This window comes from Medicago truncatula, chromosome 7, assembly GCF_003473485.1.
Source record: "Medicago truncatula cultivar Jemalong A17 chromosome 7, MtrunA17r5.0-ANR, whole genome shotgun sequence".
NCBI classification, from domain to species: Eukaryota; Viridiplantae; Streptophyta; class Magnoliopsida; order Fabales; family Fabaceae; genus Medicago; species Medicago truncatula.
The window spans coordinates 15,441,649-15,451,511 of record NC_053048.1 but is presented as its reverse complement, the minus strand read 5'-3'; the positions used below and the strand labels follow the sequence as shown (position 1 = coordinate 15,451,511).

The 9,863-nt window shown below is 34.6% G+C and overlaps 1 long non-coding RNA gene across 1 annotated transcript; it reads right to left on the bottom strand.

Moving 5' to 3' along the window:
* Window positions 1-1,202: 1,202 nt before the first annotated feature.
* Window positions 1,203-3,125, bottom strand: LOC112418247 (uncharacterized). The gene is made up of 3 exons (XR_003008482.2): window positions 2,718-3,125; window positions 2,572-2,632; window positions 1,203-1,592 (listed from the first exon to the last, which is right to left on the bottom strand). It is a non-coding gene; the product is annotated as an uncharacterized lncRNA (long non-coding RNA).
* Window positions 3,126-9,863: the final 6,738 nt, after the last annotated feature.

Sequence of the window (9,863 nt, the reverse complement as noted above, 5' to 3'; positions counted from 1 at the left end):
TATTTTTTGGAACATTCGTGGAATTGGAAATAATGATTCCCGAATCGCGTTGTCTGACATGTGACGTTTGAATAAACCATCCTTGATATTTATTGCTGAACCTATGGTTACTTATAATTCTATTCCTAATTGGTATTGGAGAACTATTAATGTTACCCAATCTTGTTTAAATATAAGGGATCCTTTGATTCCTAATCTTTGTGCAGTTTGGGGAGCTGATTGTATTTTTACAGTTATTTTTGCTTCGTCCCAGTGTCTGGTGTTGGAGCATATTTGTAACGAGACTAAAGTCTATATTGCTGGTGTCTATGCTAGTACGTCATATTTGCTACGAAGACAATTAAGGGAAGACTTGACTACTCTTCAGAATCTTTATACCGCTCCGTGGACTTTTTTGGGGGATTTTAATGCGGTGTTAGGTGCTCATGAAAAAAGAGGTCGCCGTCTTCCTCCTTCTATTTCTTGCACCGACTTTCTTACTTGGTCTAATGCTAATCTCTTGCGGCATTTGAATACAAATGGGGTGCAATTTACTTGGAATAATGGAAGGTTAGACTCAGATTCGGTTTTTCTTCGTCTTGACCGTGCTATATGTAATGAACCTTGGACAAATTTTTAGAGGGTAACTTCTTGTACAAACTTGGTGGGGACTCACTCAGATCATCATCCTTTGTTGGTGCATTCTAATATTGCTTTTGTTTGTAAGATTGCCTCCTTTAAATTCTTTAATACATAAACCACTCATGTTGAATGTGGACCGCTATTGATGAATATTTGGAAAAAAGAAGTGCACTACACCATTTATTGCCTCTAAGAACATTTGAAAAGCGTTGCCAGAACTATGAAAATCGTTGCCAAAGACAATAGGGGACGTTTTTCAGGCGACTTCTATACGAGCATTGCCTATAGTCTAAGGGGACGCTTTTCTCGCGCTTTTGGCGACACTTCCAATAATCGTCCCTTAAAGTCTTGGAAAAGGGGACGTTTTTCTGGTGTACTAGAGGGGACGATTTTTAATTGTGGCCTAACACTGATAGTATGAGTACACAAATAAACGTACCCATAGCTTATAAATCACATTTCTGAAGTGTAGCAAAAGGTAATCTTAGAATGAAATATCATCCCATTAGCTCTCCCGTCAAGCATATTTCACAATTTAGAAAGTCTATAAAATTTATAAGGACAGAACAGACTCAAAATAGTCGAAAAGAAAATAGAACTCTAGCTATAATGAATATCACTTATAATTCAAATACAATAAAACATTAAAGTAATGTGTACCATATTATATATTTGTTACAAAATACAACTCAGATACAAGGAGAAGTATGAAAATTATACTCATGTTGGTTTATCCTTATTTTACCAACTACACGTATGCCGGCTTCTACGACCTTGACTTCAAGATGCAAAGAACTATACTTGCACTTTCAGCGCATCTTAACTGTCCTCAAGCCTTGCACTAAATGGTCATGCTGCTGTTACACTATCACATACACAAGTGGACTAAACTCAGCTGAAGCATAAAAATGTCCGCTGCAACTAGACCCCCTTCATTAATTCCCCCGACTATAACGTCATTAACATAGTCCCTGCACATATGCCAAATTGTAAGAAAAAATATTGAACTTGGTTAAAAATTTGACCATAGTTTCTTATTTGTAAAAAATAACAATTTTTGAAAATAAGAAATCATCAAATAAAAGGGTAAATAACAATGTATGAGTGCAAGGTGAAATAATTATTATATTCATCATACGTCTATTTTAAAAACACTTAAAACATACCATAAAGACTTTATTCAAAGATATAGAGTAAAAATTAAAAAGGGTACAACAAGTTACCCATGCATTTTCCTCCCAATTCCCTTCAATTGCCTAAGTCAAAATAGGTTACAAACTTACATAACTACTCAATTTATGTTTGTCTCTAATGAGTTTGATAAAATGATCATTCAAGTCTCTTTGACTATCTCTCTGCACCCTTTTCGAATATAAATTATACTAACACTAACATATAAGGTGGTGAAAAGAACACATAATTATATAAATTACAAACGTAAAAATAAAGTATTCTATAGCAAAAATATTTTCTTAAAATCACTTGACAAACAAATAATGTGAATGATTCAGGATTCACTTACATGCTAACATAATTATAATACACACCAACTTTTGTTAGCGTATTTTTTATACTTGTTGGGAAGACTCCAACCCTTAAATTCTTTTAGAAAATTGTCGTTGCTTTAACCATTAGAATTAGAGGAAATCTGAAGTTGCTGCCGTCCCTGATACTTTCTTTTTTGTTTGAAACAACTATTCTTATATATAAGCAATACTTTGTAAAAAGAAATACACGGAAATGCTCCTAATATTTCATGAGGAACAAGACTGGCTTCAACCTAAACCACATCAACAATACACCATAAAACATAAAACTCACTAAAAACCCACACAAAATCATCACACCGGAATTCTTAATCCAAAACTCCCCTACAAAAACTAAGGCAAACAGAACATTATAAGAGCAGAATAAACAACTCCTCCAAACAGCAGAATAAACACCACTTACCAATTATCCTTGCACAACCAGATATGTCTCCTCTGACAGGGCCATGAACAACTCCGGATACCTTATATCACATAAAATTTTGGAAAGAACTACTCAAAAATTTAAGAGAATGGAGGTAAAATTTAAGTAATCAATTGATTTCATACCGTGAGAATAAATTGAGGCAACCGTCGCAGATGAGTCGTGCCTTACTGGCAAAATCAAACTCAAGATTTAGTTTCTTCCTCAACTTCTCAAAATCGAAGCAAGCAAACGACTCTCAAAGCTAGGTTTTCGTTTCTATCATAATTTTGGGCGTGAACGACGAAATCAAAGGGTTTGGAGGCAAATCGATTTGGGTGTGAATACAATAGAAAATGAAATTAATTTGGGCATTAGGTGAATAAACTCAGAAATCGATTTGGGGCAGGAGGACAACAGAAGCAAAATCGATTTGAGGGGAAGAGCAGCGAACACGAAACGATAGGGTATGGTCGTTTTGAGGGATGAACAACAAACTGGAAAATGGGTATGGATAGAAGTGAAGAACGCGACGTCGTTTTGTCCTCTCGCGTACATACATTCTATTTTATCTTTTCTTAATTTTTAACAATAAAAATATAAAACATTGTTTTTAACAATAAATATATAAAGATCTTTCAAAAAAAAAACAATAAATATATAAAGTTATCTAAAAAAAACAATAAATATATAGAACTCTTTCTAGACTTTTTTTTTTGACGGACTCTTTCTAAACTTCTTTAGTTTTTATATTATTCAAATAAAATATAAAACTCTTTTTACATATTATAAGATATATTATATTATATACTGAATTTTGTAAAAAAATAATATTTTATACTTAACTACTCTTTTTTTTACGTTAACTTAACAACTCCTTCAAAAAAGAATTATATACTAAACGACAAAAAAATTATACTTAGATTTTTTATTAACTTTTTAATTTATTTTTAATAAACCTCTCCGTGTAATTTTTATAATATTTTTTATAATATTATAAAAAAAATTATAATATTTTTAATTTACGTGTGTGTATATATATATGGGCTGGAAATCAGTCGAGTTGAATCGAACCTGTTTGAGCTCGACTCGACTCGATAAGAATTGGTTCAGCTCGAAATTCGACTCGAGTTCGAAACGAACTTTTTTTAACTAAAGTTCAAAAAAAAAATATATAAGAATAAATTTAAATATTAAAAAAAATGTAACATACACGATATGAATATATTTATGTTTGGTTTTTTTCCTTTATCATTTAAAAAGTGTAACAAACTAGATGTGTATATTTATTCTTACTTTTTTATTATCCCAATAATACCCTTGAATTGTGTCATTCAAAAAATATTCTAGATTAATAATATGTTATAATTTTAAAATAAGAGTTAAATTAATTTTTTTATATAAGAGTTAATTTAACCTTATATGATTCAAGTGGTTGATTTAACCTTATATGATTCAAGTGGTTAATTTAACCCCTCTATCTATAAATTTGATGTTGGTGAAATTTTTATGCAACAATCTAAAATTGTCCACAAAAGTATCTAAGGGGACAATTAATGGTTGTCACCAAAGAAATGATAGTGTGACACTCTAAAATCGTCCCCAAAAGTATCTAAAGGGACAATTAACGATTGTCACCAAAGAAATAACAGTGTAACGCTTCAAAATTGTCCCCAAAAGTATTTTAAGGGACGTTTATCAGGGGTTGCGAAAATATATTTGGCAACAGGGATAAATCGTTGCCTTAGAGACTTTTAGGGGACAATTTTTACATGTCCCATAAAAAAGTGTTGCCAGAGACAATAAATGGTGTAGTGGTGGTTGGTTCAGGTATGCATCGTTTACATAAAAAATTGTTGAGAGTAAAGGATTCTTTCCGGGTTTGGAACAAGTCAATTTTTGGGGAAGTTCAAAGGCAAATAAAGCTGGCGGCTGATGAGGTTGATCATATTCAGACTTTGATTGATGAAGAGGGTTAGAATATGGATTTGCATGGTCAAGAGTTGCAAGCTCAGCTATCCTTGACAAAAGCTATGAACAGTCAGAATCAGTTTTGGCGTGAGAAGTATAGGAATCAGAACTTCATCTTTGGGGACAGGAACACGGCTTATTTCTATAGAACGGCTCGCATTAAATCATCTTCTAAACCTATCACTTTGCTCTTGAATGGAAACGATCACATTACTTATCCCTCCAAGATGGAAGAACATGTGGTGGGTTATTTCCAAAATATCTTTTGTAGCATTAATAATTGCATTCCTAATGATTTGGCTGCGACGGTAATTCCAGTTTTAGTTTCAGATGAGGACAACGCTAATTTAATTTCTATGCCATTGATTGATGAGATTAAAAATGCGGTGTTTGATTTGAATGCTAACTGTAACACTCCTATTTCTATTAAAGCAATTAAACATCCGAATGATATATTTATTCAAGAAATAGAGGCTACGCCACATTCAAAATTCAAAAACCAATAAACATGTGTATATAAACCTCGACAGTTACAGCGGAATATAAACCAGAGTAATCCAAAATATATACATGTCATGAATCAATAAAATTACATCACATCGATGCATCTCAAAAATCCCAAACAACGGGTAAATTCCAACATAACAGAATCCAAAAATAAACTAATCTAGACCGAAAAAACAAGTGTAACACCCCGTTATCCCAAAACAATTAAATAACAAATAAACATCAGAGTATATCCCAAACGGGCATGTCACGCTACTTTTCAAAATTTTCTTAAATAGAATATAAAACTATTTAATAAACATCCTTCATAAACAACAATAATTTGCAGCGGAAATATTTCTCAACATTAAACTTCAACATCAACATTAAATCCTGGCACAAAGGCCTCAACATAAAATCATCAACATTGTTCAATTAACAATAAAAGGTTACATCAGCAAGTTCTAAAAATTGATACATAGGAATGAAAAATAAATAAAGTAATCCCATCCCGTACGTATCAGAGCCCTAGACATTGAGCCACCACCTACTACTCAGGATCACCTGCAAGTTACCCACAAGAAGAGCAACATTTTCAAGCCGAAGGGGTGAGATTCACAACAATAAATATAGATAATAAATTTATCAATTGAATCTAACACCCTAACATAATAATAATTATTCAATATAAATGTATATTTCATATTGGTACCAATTTACTGAGCAGAAGCCCTCACCGGATATTGAATAGTTAAAGCATTCATCAGGGCATGAGCCCTCACCGCTTTGAACAATTAAAGTGTTCCAGGACATGAGTCCTCCCGCTTTGAACGACAAGGCGTCCCTCCCGCTTTATATGCTTATGCAATTGACTCCACTTGTGTATATCTACATACAACTCAACGACAACAACAACCTCTACGGAATAATGCATATGTGAATATGACTTATCATCACCATGGTCAACTATGACGCAACAACCTTCCACAATGAAATCCAACAATTTTTATAATTTATTTAAGTGTAATTATACATAAATCAACAATTAGTCATGCTCTTAGTAAATAATATAATCATATATAATCATTAGTACAGCCAAAGGAATTAACCAAACAATGCGTACAACTGGGTATACAAAACTCAAAATATGGTTCAGTTCTGGACACTTTCGTCAGGCGAACTACTATTCTCGCCAGGGGAATTCAATAAAAAGGCTTTTCGCCAGGGTGAACCAATGGCGAGGCGATGGCGAACTAAGCCAGTGTTCTCGGAAAACTTTCTGGGCACTTTCGCCAGGGCGAACCAATGGCGAGGGAATGGCGAAATTTCGCCAGGCAAAAATGGCTTCGCCAGGGCGAGTCGTGACAGTTATGACTCGTGAATTCTGCATTTTTTCACCAAAAATCCCAATTTTCCTCAATTCAATCCCCAAAACTGTTTACAGCATTATTATGAAATCCTAAAATCAGCCTGAACACAATCTAAGTTCAATTAACATGGTTCCTATACATTTTCAATTCAAGAAATCAAAATAAAAACCCATTTTCCCCAATTCACCAAAACCCTCTTTGTTAGAATCAGAATTAGAATTCAATCTATACTATTGAAAGTAAATCTCACCCTTACCTTAATTCAGATGAACAACTCTACAATCTCATAATCTTTCTCTCTTAGCTCATCTTGGCTCTTCTCCCTTGTTCTTGGTTTTTCTCCCAAAACTAATTGTACGTGAAACAGTTTTCTCTGACTCTCCCTTTTTCTTAACTCCCAAAACTTAACTCTCTTTAATTTCTTTTACTCCCACTTAATTTCTATTAATTAGGCTAAAATATGCTTTTGGTCCCTGCAAATAAAACGAGTTTGGATTTTGGTCCCTGGTAAAAAAAAAATTTGAAATTCATCCCTGCAAAAATTTTTGTTTTTTAAAATAGTCCTTGGCTCTACTTTGCTGATGATTTGGCGCATTTTTGTCTACATGGCATTCGCTGACCGTGTAACTTTGTATAGTAGGCAGCCACGTGGCAATTGTTTCAGTTTAATTATTTAAAAACCTTTTTTTAAAAACAAAAAATATATTTTTGAAATTAAAATAAAACATTTAATTTTAATTGATTAAAAAAACCTTTATTTTAATTAAACCAAAATAACGACAACGGGTTCTCTCTTCTTCTCTTCTTCTCCAACGGGTTCCCTCGTCTTCTCCATCGAAGAGACACGCCATCGTAACACCGCCGTCGCCGCGTCACAGCTTGGGCAAAAACGACAAAAAATTCAGGGATTTTTTTTAGGGTTTCTCATTTCCCCATTTTACTCAATCAATCGAACCCCATTCTTCCTCTTTTCTCCTTCATCTTTCTTTGGGTAATCATATTTGTTATTATGTAATGGCTAAACAACAACAATTAGATTCATTGTTTCTGCCATTTTCATCGTCCAATCCCTAGAAAGCAAACTTAGATTCAACATCAGTATCTTATTCTTCATTCACCCAGATTTGTGAAACATAGATTCAACATCACATACCCAGATTCGATCACCCAATCTGTAGAATTTAAACCCAAATTTCGTGTTGAATCTGAGTTCGAGTTGTTGTTGTTGTTGAATCTGTGAAGGAAAATTTAGATAGGGGAAAGAAGTTTAGTTGGTGTTGCTATGCAAGAAAATAATGAACGAGAAAAGGTGAAGATGGTGAAAAGTGTTGTTGTTGTAGAAGAAGAAGAAAAAAAGGTTTGGAGAAGAAGAAGAGAGAAGAGAACGACGCTGATTCTTCAATTTTTAATTTAATTATTTTTTTTAATTTTGAAAACTAAATTTAATTATAATTAAAATGATTTTCAAATATTTAAAGTAAGACAATTGCCACTTGTGTGCCACCTGTACGTTTTTGCCCAGTCAACAAATAGCTCGTAGGCAAAAATGTGCCAAATCATCAGTAAAGTGGGGCCAAGGACTGTTTTAGAAAACAAAAAATTTTAGAGGGATGAATTTCAATTTTTTTTTTACCAGGGACCAAAACCCAAACTCACTATATTTGCAGGGACCAAAACCATATTTTAGCCTATTAATTAAAATAAAACCCCCAAGACTCTAATTAATTATAATTCTCACATAATTCTAATTATTATCCAAATAGCTCATATAATAAAATATAACACACCACATAATCAACAAATATTATTTAAAATCACATAAAAGACTCTAATAAATCAAAAATAAATAAAACAACGATAGGGCGTTACAACTCTCCCCAACTTAGAGAATTTCATCCTTGAAATATTACCTCAAGCAAACAACTCTGGATAAGACTTCCGCATCTTACTCTCTAACCCCCAAGTCAAACTTTCACCGGTTACTCCACCCCAAACCACCTTCACTAGAGGTATATCCTTGCCTCTCAACTTCTTCATCTCACGGTCTTCGATTCTCAACGGTAAGGTCTCAACTGTAAGGTTGTCCCTAACCTGCACATCATCTCTCGGAATAACATGCGAAGGATCCGCTACATACTTCCGAAGTTGCGACACACAAAACACATCATGCAAATTCGAAAGATGTGGTGGCAAACCCACTCTATATGCCACTGTTCCAACCCTCTCTGATATCTGATACGGACCAATGAACTTTGGAGTCAACTTCTTAGACTTCAATGCACGTCCTACACCCGTCATAGAAGTAACTCTCAGAAACACATGATATCCCTCTTGAAACTCAAGGGCCTTCCTACGCTTGTCATGGTAACTATTCTGTCGACTCTGCGACGCTTTCATCTTTTCTCTGATCATCTTGACTTTCTATGTAGTTTGATGAACCAAATCCGATCCCAACACAACGCTTTCTCCTAACTCAAACCAGCATAAAGGAGTCATGCACCTCCGACCATACAAAGCTTCGAACGGTGCCATATCAATACTCGAATGGTAACTGTTGTTGTACGTGAACTCTATCAACGGTAGGTGACTATCCCAAGCTCCACTTTGCTCAAGTACACACACTCTCAGCAAATCCTCTAATGATTGGATCGTCCTCTCCGACTGACAATCTGTTTGCGGATGATAAGCTGAACTCAACCCCAACTTCGAACCCAAGGCATCTTGCAAACTCTTCCAAAATCTAGAAGTGAACCTCGGATCTCTATCCGACACAATACTCGACGGAACTCCATGCAACTTCACAATATTATGAATATAAATCTCCGCCAATTGAGCTACCGGATAACTGATATTGATTGGAATAAAGAGCACCGACTTTGTTAACCTATCAAAAACAACCCAAATGGCATCATGCCCTCTCGGAGTGTTCGGTAAACTCGTCACAAAATCCATAGAAATGTTGTCCCACTTCCACTCCTGCACATCCAACGGTGTCAACAGCCCTACAGGATTCTGATGCTCAACCTTAGACTTCTAACAAGTCAAACATGCATAGACAAACTGAGCAACATCACGTTTCAACCCAGACCACCAAAAACAGTTTCTTCAAGTCATGATACATTTTTGTAGCTCCCGGATGAATACTTAAGCTACTCTTGTGACTTTCCTCCAGAATCAACTTTTTCAAATCATCATTATCAGGAATGCAAATTCTTCCTCTGAACCTCAACACACCCTGATCATCAACCTTGAAGTCACTATCTTCAGTTTCATTACCAGCAACCATCAAATCAACAAACTTGACATCCACTTGTTGCGCTTCTTGGATACTATTCAAGAAATCACTATTAATCTTCAGCATACCCAACTGTACACTCTGAGGTGACAATTCACAGACAAGACTCAAATCTCTAAACCGCGCTAGCAACTCAAATTCTTTTACCATCATAGCAGACATATGCAACG